The sequence below is a fragment of the Eucyclogobius newberryi genome, unplaced genomic scaffold, assembly GCF_026437365.1.
Source record: "Eucyclogobius newberryi isolate DKJ021-1_F unplaced genomic scaffold, fEucNew1.0.hap1 SCAF_18, whole genome shotgun sequence".
Taxonomy (NCBI): Eukaryota; Metazoa; Chordata; class Actinopteri; order Gobiiformes; family Gobiidae; genus Eucyclogobius; species Eucyclogobius newberryi.
The window spans coordinates 9,085,736-9,098,432 of NW_027315812.1; the positions used below are offsets into that span (position 1 = coordinate 9,085,736).

Here is a 12,697-nt window from a genome sequence, read left to right on the forward strand (position 1 = left end):
ATAAATTATGAACTGCTAAACTCCCACAACATTCTTGGGGCATGTTTGGATAAAAGTCTAGCAGTTTTGACGTCACTATCTTGGTCTTGGTAAAACGGTTGCCAAGACTAGATAAACTTGAACATTAATGGCCAATCAATCTTTTTATTCTTATTTTCTGTTATGGTCCGGTCCCTTTTTTTCTTTTTCTTTTTTAGTTTTGCTGAGTTTTAGTTTTTTACATTATCTGTTTCTACATTATTATACTTTTGTACCTAATCTGTATCGCAACATTGGAATTTCCCCATTGAGTGACAAATACAGCCCATCTTAACTCATCTTTTGCGTTAATTTCATTTAAAAACGTCAAACTATCTAAAGAAACGTGCTTCTGATCCATATTCAGCACTAAACTGACATGGCGCTTAAAACATTACAGTTTTGCCTTCAAACTGCAGTATATTCTGTAATTCATGTATCGTTAAGCGCTATAGATGATTTAGCAAGTCTTAATCTTAGCGTCTCATCTAAAGCTCTTTGCCCACACATGTTTTTTGTCCTGTTTTGCACCACTTGAACACTTTGTTTTGGTGTAGCGTGTGCGGATGAATATATTACACAGGTGTTAACGTCGCAGTCGAACTCCGATTCAACAGACTGTGAAACCTCTCCTTACGTCTCAGTGTGCCATGTATTTGACTCCAATCTCAACTTTACGGCTGCATGAAAAAACTAAATATTATGCATAGAGATCATAATCTATAGTTGATATGTCATGCTAAATTAAGTTTTTTGAGCGTTTAACCGTGTCACATCAACGTTTCCTCATCAAAAACCTGCCTGGAGTTGTGTTTAGCTTCATTCGTGCTTCATTAATCCTGTTTACGAGGTCCACTCCTGTCAAGCCTCACATAAACACGCCATTTCAAATTTAGAATTACAGATTTGTCACATCAAAGATAGAAATGACAGAGGTTGTACTGTTTTTTAAGTCATTTCAGCATTTCTACTTCAAATCCAGTGCAGGTTTTATACATTATTTGAAGTTCTAAAACACAAAAATGCCAAAGTAAAGTTACTCAAGAGCATGTTTTAAAGGCCAGTAACGGTACAGATAATGCAAATAAGTCTTAATAAATGTTAATCTTATCTAATACTATTGCCCAAATACTAAATTTGAATGGTTGCTACTTGAGAACCACAAATGCAGCAATAATTCATGTAATAGAAGGACCTGTGACCATCCTGTCTGGCTCCATGGGGCTGTTAAAGTGTGATTCTTTGTAGTTATGCAGTTTTAATTTCTCCGTTAATCGATTAAGCATAAGTTTTAATATAACTTTTTAATTTTCAACTAATTTAATAATCAAATAAGCATTATCTGGTCATAGATTTGATCCCATGAGCTGAGAAAAGAAGTTTAATGACTCAAATTGAGCTTGAAAATCACTCGTAAAAGTGTATTTGATTTAAAAAAAAAAAAAAAGATTTTTCTTTTCCATAAATAAATGTGCTCCACCTGGATTCTGGAACAGCTTCACTTCAGCTGTTTGAGAATCGTTCAGTAAAATAATTTTCACCGTCCTGTCTCTGCCCTGTCTCTGCCCTGTCTCCGTTCTGTCTCCGTTCTGTCTCCGTCCTGTCTCCGTCCTGTCTCCGCCCTGTCTCTGCCCTGTCTCCGCCCTGTCTCCGCCCTGTCTCCGCCCTGTCTCCGTCCTGTCTCCGTCCTGTCTCCGCCCTGTCTCCGCCCTGTCTCCGCCCTGTCTCCGCCCTGTCTCCGTCCTGTCTCCGTCCTGTCTCCGCCCTGTCTCCGTCCTGTCTCCGTCCTGTCTCCGTCCTGTCTCTGCCCTGTCTCCGCCCTGTCTCCGCCCTGTCTCCGTCCTGTCTCCGCCCTGTCTCCGTCCTGTCTCCGCCCTGTCTCCGTCCTGTCTCCGTCCTGTCTCCGCCCTGTCTCCGCCCTGTCTCTGCCCTGTCTCAGATGCTCCCGGAAATGTTTCGAAAGCGTCACAGGATTTCAGCGTGGCCATTGCGAATAAAACGTTCTTTCCGAAATGATGACCAAAGTGTTTGACGGTATCTCAAACGACGGGCGTACGCTTTCCCAAAGTGTGATTGAAAATGCCACACTGACCCAGCAAAGTCACCACGCTCCACCGATCTGACCGCACCATGGTACCGTCCTGCATCATGTAATATTCTGAGGAGATCTGCGGCACAGATTCCTGGAAATATATTTGGTAGAGTGGGCGTTTGGACTGTTTTGACCGCCGTTTCGTTAAAATTGAAGATGACGTGACTGGAAACGGCACCAAACTCGCCGGCCCAGTTTCAAATCCATCCAATTGTGCTGAAAAAGGTCTCAATTATTGATTTTTTTTCTTTTTTTTTGCCTTGTGATGAGATTTGCTATTCTGCGTTTCCGAAATCAAGATCCAGTTCAAACTAGACCATTTATAAAACCATTTGAAGCTAGGCCGCGTCATTCGAAGTCCAATATATCAACTTTAACCTTTAGGGAACGCGCAAATGATCTTTTCCACCTCAGACAACATAATTAGTCTGTAGTTTAGAAGGTCAATGCAATTACTACGGCCATTGATCAAAACCAAAACCAAAAAAACATCCCAGTAGTATGAACCTCTCCATAGACGTTACTGTGGAAGGAAATGATCACGTGACATTCTCAGCGTTTAATGTGGAAGGTTATATCCTCGGGACGTTACCGGGCCGACGGTTTATTGACTCTCTCTGGCAACAGCGTCCACATCTAGTTCTGTTTTGACCTCCTGTGGATTCCGTCATTGGGGAGAGTCGTGAAATTGTGGAAAATTGCGACTCATTCTTTGAACGCGTTCAGACAGGTTTTTTGGTCATAATTCAAATAAATTTAACATGTTTCTTCATGTAGTAGTTCCAACAATACAACATATTTTAGACCCAGAAGCTTAAATTAATGTTATTTTCTTATATATTTTGTCAGCTTTTTGATATTTTCCTGATTAGTTGTCAATATTATTTCTTATTTCAAGTGAATTCTGTGTAAACTATGCCTGGATTTTGGAAAATACACTTAATTACTGCAGATTGTTTGCCGCGTTTGCAGATTTAACAATTTCTGCTTTAAAATTGAAGATTCGGTTCATAGCGCACATTTTAAACGCGTCCAGAAGTATTGAGACGATTTAAATGTACAAAAATCACATTTCTGAATAATTGCAAAGCTGTTAAACGGGAGACACAGGGGATTTTGTGATTTAGAGACCGTTTTGTACCTGAAATAGCGAGACATTCTGCCTATGAATAAACGGTTAAAATCCATATGACGTCATTTGACCTATGTAAGCCTATTGTAATGTGGCCAATAAAACATAATAAACATAATAAAAGTGTTCGGTGGCTGCAGAGATGGCTTTTTTTCTTCCTTTTCCGTGTACTTGCCTGAACATGAGCCCGTAAATATTAAAATGACAGGGTTCAAGTTGTTTGAGGAGGTGTCGATTTAATGAGATGTCGTACGAGGTGGAAGTTGGTTTGGTTTGGTGCCGTAATGAGGTCACTTCCTGTGTGGGCCGGCGAAACCCTAAACCTCAACGCGCTCTTAATGAGTCATAATTTATTTACAACTTTATGATGTAATTTTAGACAGCTCCCACGTGGTCCTTTTTATAGTTTAGTTTATTTAGTTTAGAACTGTAGATGTCAGTGTCTGTTATAACTTTATCAGAGGAAAAGTTTTTCTTGATATTTTATGTGCCCAAATATTCCTAATATCTGCAACATTCAAAACATCCTTAAATGTCTTTGTGTATTGTGTTGTCGTTCGTGTTGATGAATGGTAGAAATTAGCACATCATTTGGTTCCCGTTTAAACAGTCAAAACTGAGACAAAAACTGAGACAAAAACTGAGACAAAAACTGAGACAAAAACTGAGACAAAAACTGAGACAAAAACTGAGACAAAAGCGGAGACAAAAGCGGAGACAAAAGCGGAGACAAAAGCGGAGACAAAAGCGGAGACAAAAGCGGAGACAAAAGCGGAGACAAAAGCGGAGACAAAAGCGGAGACAAAAGCGGAGACAAAAGCGGAGACAAAAGCGGAGACAAAAGCGGAGACAAAAGCGGACATGCAAAACCAAAGAAATAACACATTGACTCAAACTGGGTTAAAACTAGGAACAAAAAAGGGCAAATGTGAACTAGAGGTGTGAACACTGTTCGTAAAAAAACCCTAAATTTTAGAAGCAAAATTAAGCATTTTAGTTCAATATACAGCCTATTTTTATTATTATTTTTTAGGATATAGTCTGGCAGTTTTTGTCACATTTAACATCATTTTGTCTCAGTTTAATTTCATGTCCAGAAGGACGGTGAAGACCATAAAGAGATTCATGGATGTAGTTAATGAGCAGAAGAGAACGTTAAGTTATTCTGTTTGGATCGACTCCTTGGATTGATTCATCGATTGGGTTCTTCTCTGACGACTTGACACGTTGTTGAAGGGCCATTTCCGCTGTAGCCGTGGAGTGACCCTCTTTGTGTGGTCCATGTTCATGTGAGCAGGTGGTGTGTAATCCCAACGCCATCTGGACCGACTTTCTCCTCCTTAAACCCATCACACACGGCACTACGACACATGTCAACCGTCTGACCCACAGAATCTCACCATTACTAACAACGTAACAATAGCAAAAGTTATACAATGGATTACCATTTATTAAAATGTAAGCGTTTGTTGCAGCAGCTCCATGTTTTTACGTTAAAATACCCACAATATCTCAGGCGAATGGCACTTGACTTAGGCCAATGTTTAGGGCAATTAATACGAATATTTTGAGATTCAGACATTGCTAATTGTCAGTTATATGTTTATGTCTTTGATTTAGAGGTCCACAGCCAGTCAGTAAAAGCATGTGATTTGGAGCAGAGTTCAGACTTAAGTGGATGAACCTTTAATTTTTTATCAAATGACAATAATTTGGTGTTTCTTTTATGTTTAGTTGATGTCGACTTGTGTTCTTACTTTGATTTTTGCTCTTTGGTCGAGTTGTGTTCCGTATTGTTCTATTCTGTTTGTTCTTTTTTCTTTTTAATTGGTAAAACAAGATGGCAATGATTCAAATTCTCCGTTACGCTCAGGAAATTAACATGAACAGAAAATACATGTTTAATTGGACAAAATACTGTTTAAAATAAGGGAATAAAGGGGGGAAAAACGTAGTTGACCATATTACTATAATTTTATTGGAATTATAAGGATTTGTTCATTTTTTTATAATTTTTTTAATCCTTTTTTTTTTAACTTTTTTTTTTTTTTTTTTTACATGCAAATATCTTGTGGTCTTCTAAGTGCAGTTCAGACTTAATGCTTCACTATTGCTATTCACCAGCCCCAGCATGTCTTAAGTCGACACAGAACTGCTTTACTTGAATAAAACCCGATCTCCCAGACTATTTATGTGATTTTAACCAAAACAACGGGCCAATCCAACCTAATGCATTTAAAGATCTGCTACAAACTACTCCAAATGACAAGACTGTGCACATATATCCAGTATACAGTCTATAAAAAAATAAAGACCTTTTTACAAAAAATTATAATATTAAAGAGCAATTTAGTTTTACAGCCCAGCATCGTACTTAAAATGACCCTGACTTGATGAGGAAACGGCCTTCATGACTCCATTTGGCGCCATCATCATCGCCATCGTCCATTTTTAGCTTTCTGCTGGAAAAAACCCAAACAATTCGGTCGATTTTAACGAGTGTCTGAATGTTGTTGCGCTTCTCAGATTTCCTCCTCGTCCCCGGGGAGGCGAGGAAGCTCCTAAAACGGAAAGCCCCGCCCCCTCAGCTGCAGCACAGTGAGTATCGATGAACGCCGAGGAAGTATTGACCGAGTTAGAGTCCGACTGCGCGTCCCACGTCCGACCAGCCTCCGACTCTGCTGTTTACGTGCGCGTGTTGTGTCCAGAGCAGTGAATTGTGGGTAATGGTCTATTGTGAGTTCGCGGGTGATGATGTAATCTCCGAGAGCCGGCGCCGGTTTTCCTAAACACGGCCCTCTGTCCCCGTCACAAAAGCACCTACATGCTTCATAACGTCGCACTAAGACCAAACGAACATGCTTAAACTCGCATATTTACATATTTTTAACTGATACAAATGTTTACAATACAAATACTTTCACTGGAGCAAAAGTCTTTTCTCTATCCGCAATGGGCCAATTAACTTAAACCAGGATTAATTTCAAAGTCGGCTAAGGCCCTCTACAAAAACACAACTACCGTAATCGTCCTGATACAATTGTCCTCTGCATTTGACCCCGCCTTCAGTCCCGCCCGAGCAGCCTGTCAGCAGCGGTGGGCGGGGACTCGTGATCTTGCACCAGACTTATTTATTTTCCACAAGTCAATTTGTTTTTGTGACGCCCGAAATCGGAACAGTAGCGGTTTCCTCGAGGGGCGACGGTGCAAAACAGATGAAACAATGTTCGTGGGAAACTAGCGCATGTCCCAGCATCCCCCTGTTCTCTGCACACGATTCATCTTCATTCAGTTTAATTCACGCTTGTTTGATCAATCCTCTTCTCCTTTGAGCATCACAAACATTCTGAATTCCTCCAAAGTATGACGTCATATTCTGCCTATGACATGACTCTTCTGCTCTGTTTAAGATAAGATAAGATGAGCCTTTATTTGTCCCACAATGGGGAAATTCCAGTGTAGTGGTAAATAAGTAAATGATAATAAAAAAAACAGAACTTATAAAACACTCTTATTGAAAAGCTCTTATAAAACTCTTATAAAAGGCCATAAATCAACACCAGACTCGTTCCTGAGCATTTCTGCCTTCAAAGTACGATCATTCCAACTCCATAGCTGACTTAGCATGTCGGAGGGAAGCTAGTTTTGGTTTTGCTTTATGTAATGCCCTCTGCAGCCAGTAGATGGAGCCCAAAGGCAAGTTCCTGGCGTGGGAAAAGCCGGCGCCAAGCAGTTGTTTTTTTTAATCAAACTCAAATATTTAACCTATTCTGATTCTGAATTGTGTAACATTTGAATTGTCACGGAGAGCGTTTCACAAAGCGATCGCCTTCGTTTTCACTTGGTCGCGGTTGGCGTTACAGCGGATGTGTCTCAGTGTTTTCTCACAGTCGCACCTGAGAAAAAGTGTTTGTGTCTGTCGCTGCGGGTGAGGAGAAACCTGAACAGAAGAACATTTATTACTCAAACCAAGGCCAGTGCAGTCACATAACGCCCCTATAGCTCTGGACCGTATATCGCAGTTGCAGTTGGATGTGATCAGGAATCTAACAGCGACTCGACAAGCCCCTCTCTTCGGCTCCTCTTGTGGAATTTCTCGTCACATTTTCTGGTTCCTGTCTTTAGTTTTGACCTTTACGTGACCTTTGGGTTCGACGCCGGGCTCTGTGAACTCACCCTGTCAAAACACTCGGTCAAAGAAGCCTCTATTTGCGCCAGGACCGGTAACGACACAAGGTTTCCTGTGCGTCGTTTTGCAGTTTTTGTGTTTTGTCAGTGCTTGTTTATACATTCTGCTCGTCTATCGGTGAAATTATTAAAATATGCCACAAATAGATGCGTTTTCTATTAAAATTATGAAGTTGGCAACCAATGCTTTGTGGGAAAAATCCCAGATAAAAAAAAATAGATGGAAAGCTGGATAAATAGCTTTTGGCACCTCATACTTCTGATTCAAACGTTCAAAATTTGTTTCAGATCGACTATTGCATGTTTTTAGAATTTTATTGTCATGGCACAATAGTTTGCCTGGAATAATAATAAAGCGTCACTTTTCTTTTTCTCAATTTGATCGGGTTCAAACACACAGATCACGACCAGAGAACAAAACACAAACCAAAACATGACACACAAGTAGCACTTGACGTCCAACAAAGCATAATCAAAATTGAGGCACACCCAGACCAACGTAAATGTCCCGACTGCAAAGTATTCCCAACATTAAAGGCGTAATGGACGATTTTTCGCCGATTTGAGAACTCAAGTGGAAGTGCGCATGCCACTCCCCCCTTGCGGAAGCAGAAAAAAGCCTCGCTGCTACACGTGCGTTTGTTTATTAGCACGACGGATCGCATCACATCTCTCGTCTCCGTAGATTTCCGTCTCTTCTGAGTCAGCTCGAACTGTCTTTCTCTGTCTTAATTTTGTCCTGTACACTGAGGGAACTATATTATGATAGATCAATGCGCTTAGACATGCAGAAACGTGCTGCTCATGGGGACGAGCCAGAACGAGGCTGCAGGTGAGCGGTAGGTGCGTTTTATGATTGATACTTGGCAGGACTAATCGGCTGTCCACGCCACAAGGAAAAGAGACTCAGCTTTGGGCCCAAAAATCGTCCATTCCACCTTTAACATCTCACATGGCTGTAAAACTACTGTATGTACCTGGGACATACAACTCATGCAGTGGAAACAGTAGATGGATACTTTTGGCTGCAAGAAAAAAGCGATCACAAAGAAATGAACCAGCTTTCTAACAATGGGCATTTATAAAAGGTTAGCTGGAACAATATTTTTTGGAGCTAATAGTTATTCATTTATCTGTGCACTAAACCGTTTAGTAATTTTTCAGTAATATATTCAAATTTCAGCTGTAGAGGTTTTAATAATAAACATGTACGACTCGAAATGCTCTTTATTTATTACAGCTTGTGTTTTTTAGCTTCTTTGGGACAATCCTGCTTTAAAGTTGTTGCATCGGCGGCAGAAAGTTCACGTTTATTGTGATATTTTCTGTAACAACATCAGAATTCGTTGTGGCGACGATCACATGTAAACCTATAAACGGGACGGACACGTTTGTTTTGTTGATCCCGCTCGTGGTTTTTCTTTGAGTTTTTAGATGAGCTGTACTTGTCTTCAGACCGTTTAAACTTTAAAGCTGTACTGCGGAACATTCCAGGCGGCAAAGCAGACGGACAGCCCAACCCACAGCCAGAAAAGTTACATTGTGAAGCTCAAATGAATACTTCCAGCTTTTGTTTATTTTTCGACTCTTTCCTTCCTCCAGCGTGTTCGCTGTCCGTCGTAAATCCCGCAATCCACTTTTGGAAACGCGCCGCCGGCGTTCGCCCGTCGTGTTCGCCCGTCACGTTCACCAGTCGTGCTCGCGGACTTCCCATTGGCTGCGGCGCGCTCTCTTTCTCTCTCTCCCCCGACGGGCAGATGCGAGGGCTTCCTGTCCAGATGTTGTTGCCGGGGAAACAATGACAGGAAGTGACGTAATCCCTGTCCCGAAACAGCTGGGCGAGTCGCGTGACGAGATAAAGTCCCAAACGCAGGGTGAGCGCGGCGCGGCGAGGACCATGAAGGCGCTGCTCTTTCACGTCAGGAGTCGACTACAGGTCAGACGGAAAGATTTACTTTAACGTCGGACACTTTAGGAAAAACATGTATCTGGGATTTTACAGTTTTGACGTTTGTTATGGCCTGGTTTTGTCTTGGTTTTTGTCAGACTTTGGACAATTCATGTAAAGATTTGAACGATTTGGTTTCAAGTCCAAGCCATTAGATAAAGGATGATGGGATTTCAAGTACCGTATTTTCCACACTATAAGGAGCACTAAAAAGCCTTTCATTTTCTCAAACGACAGTATGCATTATAATCCAGTGCTCCTTATATGTGGATTAATTCTGGTTGTGCTTACTGACCTTGAAGCGATTTTGTGTGGTACACGTTTTGTTTCGCTTAACGTGCCTTATTGTCCAGTTGCCTTAAAGTACTGAAAATACGGTATCAATTACAAAAAACTGTCTAGTTCGTGTTCTGGTGTTCAATTCAACTCTCAAACGCTTGTCAATACAGCTGCGAAGTCATAAAGCTTTACTGTTTTTATGGTCTATCCTTTTTAAAATACCAGATTTGTGCATTCTGATCGCGTTAACGCTATGACTCTGTATTTGATCGGTTCATTCATTCGTGCAGGATCAAGCACGAGTTCGTAATACCCGTTGAATGATGGGAATGAATGACTCGGACCTCTATTTCGCTCTTCTCTTTTCGCAATGTTATTATCCCCTGAGTGACGTTCTCTGCTCCTCCACCACTGCTATTCGGGATCCAAAAGCGCCACATCTCTAACTCTGAGCATATTCGAAGTACGCCGTCTTCAACACTGCGATTATCACCTTGTCATTAGGTTTTCATGCAGCCTGTTGTATCTTGTCTTTCCCTCAGTTCGGTTGTTGTTCCTAAAACGATGAGAGCTCTCGTCGGAGACTTGCCCGCACTAGTTTCTCTGGGTGAGAAAATGGCTGAACTCTGCCTGAAGTCGCTTTAGCGGCCGCAATCTTCCCCCGTCGGTATCGGCGTCGGTTTACGTCGCGCCGTCGTATTCCTTAGCAACACGGTGTTTGTCTTAAAGAGGACATTTTCTGCAGGTATTCGGTATTGAACTATAACATTTGCACATCATCGTTTCACATTTTCTTCATTATGTTGATCTGAAACGGCTTAACAACAGAAATAGGTCCAGTGACGTCCTGTTTGCCACTCGTCGCCGTGGCATTTCACCGCAGCAAGACCCGAAATATAGTTGAAAAAAAGGCTGTTTGACACTCAAATCTCTTCACGTACGACCGGGAGTCAGACTTTTTTTTGAATCGCCATGAGTTCGAACACAATGATAGAAATGTCCGCGCTAACTAGTGACGCGACGTGCTTAAAATTTCATTAAAGCCGATTTTACAGAACGAGTAAGACCCTTTTTAGAGTCGAGTTGCGCAACTTTTATCTTCATCGTTTACCTCCAGATCCAGAATGGAGAGCCAGTCGCGACGCTAAAAGCACACGCCCCAAAAACCTCGTGTGAATACTAACAATGTGCCAAAGGCAATCGATTAGACAAAAGCTGCGGTTTGCTCTTCCCGTACGGCTTCCAGAACGCTCAGTCACGCTATAATAACTTAAATGCAGCGATTGGTATGTCATTTTTGTTGATAACCAGATAAAACTGGCAATTAAATTAAATATCTTACTCAGACGTGGTTGATTTTTAAGTTTTTATGCTTTGAATGATGTAGTCTGAGGCCCGATCGGCAGCAAATGGAGCCTGTATTGTCTATTAACTGCAATTTGCTAAACCTTTTGTTTCCGCGGCAGCAATTTAACAGCAATTAATTTTCTCAAAGGACTTCGACGTCTGCTCTGATGGTGAATATTTAGGCCGCGACATTTGGACAGCTCGCGTTTGATGCTTTGGTGAGGGAGTTTGCAAAGTGAGAGGGTTGAGACGAAGACGTTATGCAGAGGAAATGCAGCATGAGACCGAAGAGGAAGACCAACGATAAAGCGAGATACATTACTACGACAAAGCATCAGGACGTGCGAAAATAATGAAGTTACACTACGCCACAGACGCAACAACTCGAACGCCGCAGAATAAGTAAACGCTTTTCTGAATGTGCGATATATTCTGTACCTGAAAAACATGAACGGCAACGAAGCAAAATAAGACACATTAGACAATAGTTAGTATCTATTATATACTTATTGTACTACTTAAAAATAACAAAAAAGCCCACCAGTGCAAAGAAAATGTACACATGGAAGAATACCTTAAGGCGAGACACGATTTTATTTATTTTATTTATTTTATTTATTTTATTTATTTTATTTATTTTATTTATTTTATTTATTTTATTTATTTTATTTATTGCAGCTGTGATAAGATTTGCAATTTTATTTTCCTTTGTAAATATGAGATTTTGGAGAATTTGAAACACGGTGCAGGCCACGTTTGTCTAAAATCAGGACTATAAGCATTTACATTTGAGAAAAGGCTTAAGTATGAAACGTCTAAACTACAGGTTAGCAGGTCTGAAATGGAAGAAAAGAACCCATGGCGACGGAAAAGTTTGTTCACTGGACATTATATTACCAAAAGAATGATAATTGTGACTCTTCAAATTACCCTATGTGATTAGTCTTTCAGAAATAAAGGTGAAACGCTTGTATTCTTGACACAACGAAGAACTCTGAGAAAGTGTCTTTACTGTCCAGATCAAAACCTCAGATCTACGTGGTTCACAGACGAGAAAGAAGAATAGAAGAAGATGCTTTTGTTATCGCTTTTGTCATCTTTAGCCCCCCGTTCTCTGCACGTGACCTCATCAGTCGTACCAGTCAATATCATCGATATGTTCGGTCATAACTCTCGTTCCCGTGTTGTATGACTTCACCGGTTCAGCTCGGTCCCAAGCTGGAACTTGTCGTCCCCGCTGCCGTTTCTGTCGTGACCTTCAGCTCAACTTTAGACCCCTGTGCACCCCCCGCCCCCTTCATCCCTGCCCTCTAACGAGCTGCTCTAACGAGCTCCTCTAACTCATCCGCCGGTGCCTGAAAAGGACTCGAATGAACCTGTCGCACTCAGACATTCCACCAGAAGTTTTCTCACATTTGATTATAAGCCAATGTTATGAGAAATGGTAAGAAAAAGTCAAGTAACATGAATTAATTATAGGCCTTTGTTTTAAAGTTTTAGCAGTCATAAAATAACCCTCGACGTTACACTCTTATATCAGGTTATTATAATGCTTCAGACATTTGTGAAGCTTTTGGAAAATGTTTCATCGAAAAAGCGTTCATAAGCTTTAATGGACAATGGAAAAGAAGCCATATTTAACTTAATAATAACTTTATGATTAACTAGATGCCAGTTAGACGGGGTTCAGAGG

The 12,697-nt window shown here is 41.0% G+C and overlaps 1 protein-coding gene across 3 annotated transcripts in view; it reads left to right on the top strand.

Annotated features, from left to right (window-relative positions):
- LOC140364374 (ribosomal protein S6 kinase alpha-3) overlaps positions 1–12,697 on the top strand; it is a 77,446-nt gene that overhangs the window by 17,425 nt on the left and 47,324 nt on the right. Inside the window, exon 1 of one of the 3 annotated variants that reach the window (XM_072450479.1) lies at positions 9,341–9,366. The exons of the other annotated variants lie outside the window; for them this stretch is intronic. The gene's annotated coding sequence lies outside the window, so the exon portion shown is untranslated. Of the gene's footprint in view, positions 1–9,340; positions 9,367–12,697 lie in introns of those variants that run through there. 3 annotated transcript variants of the gene reach the window in all.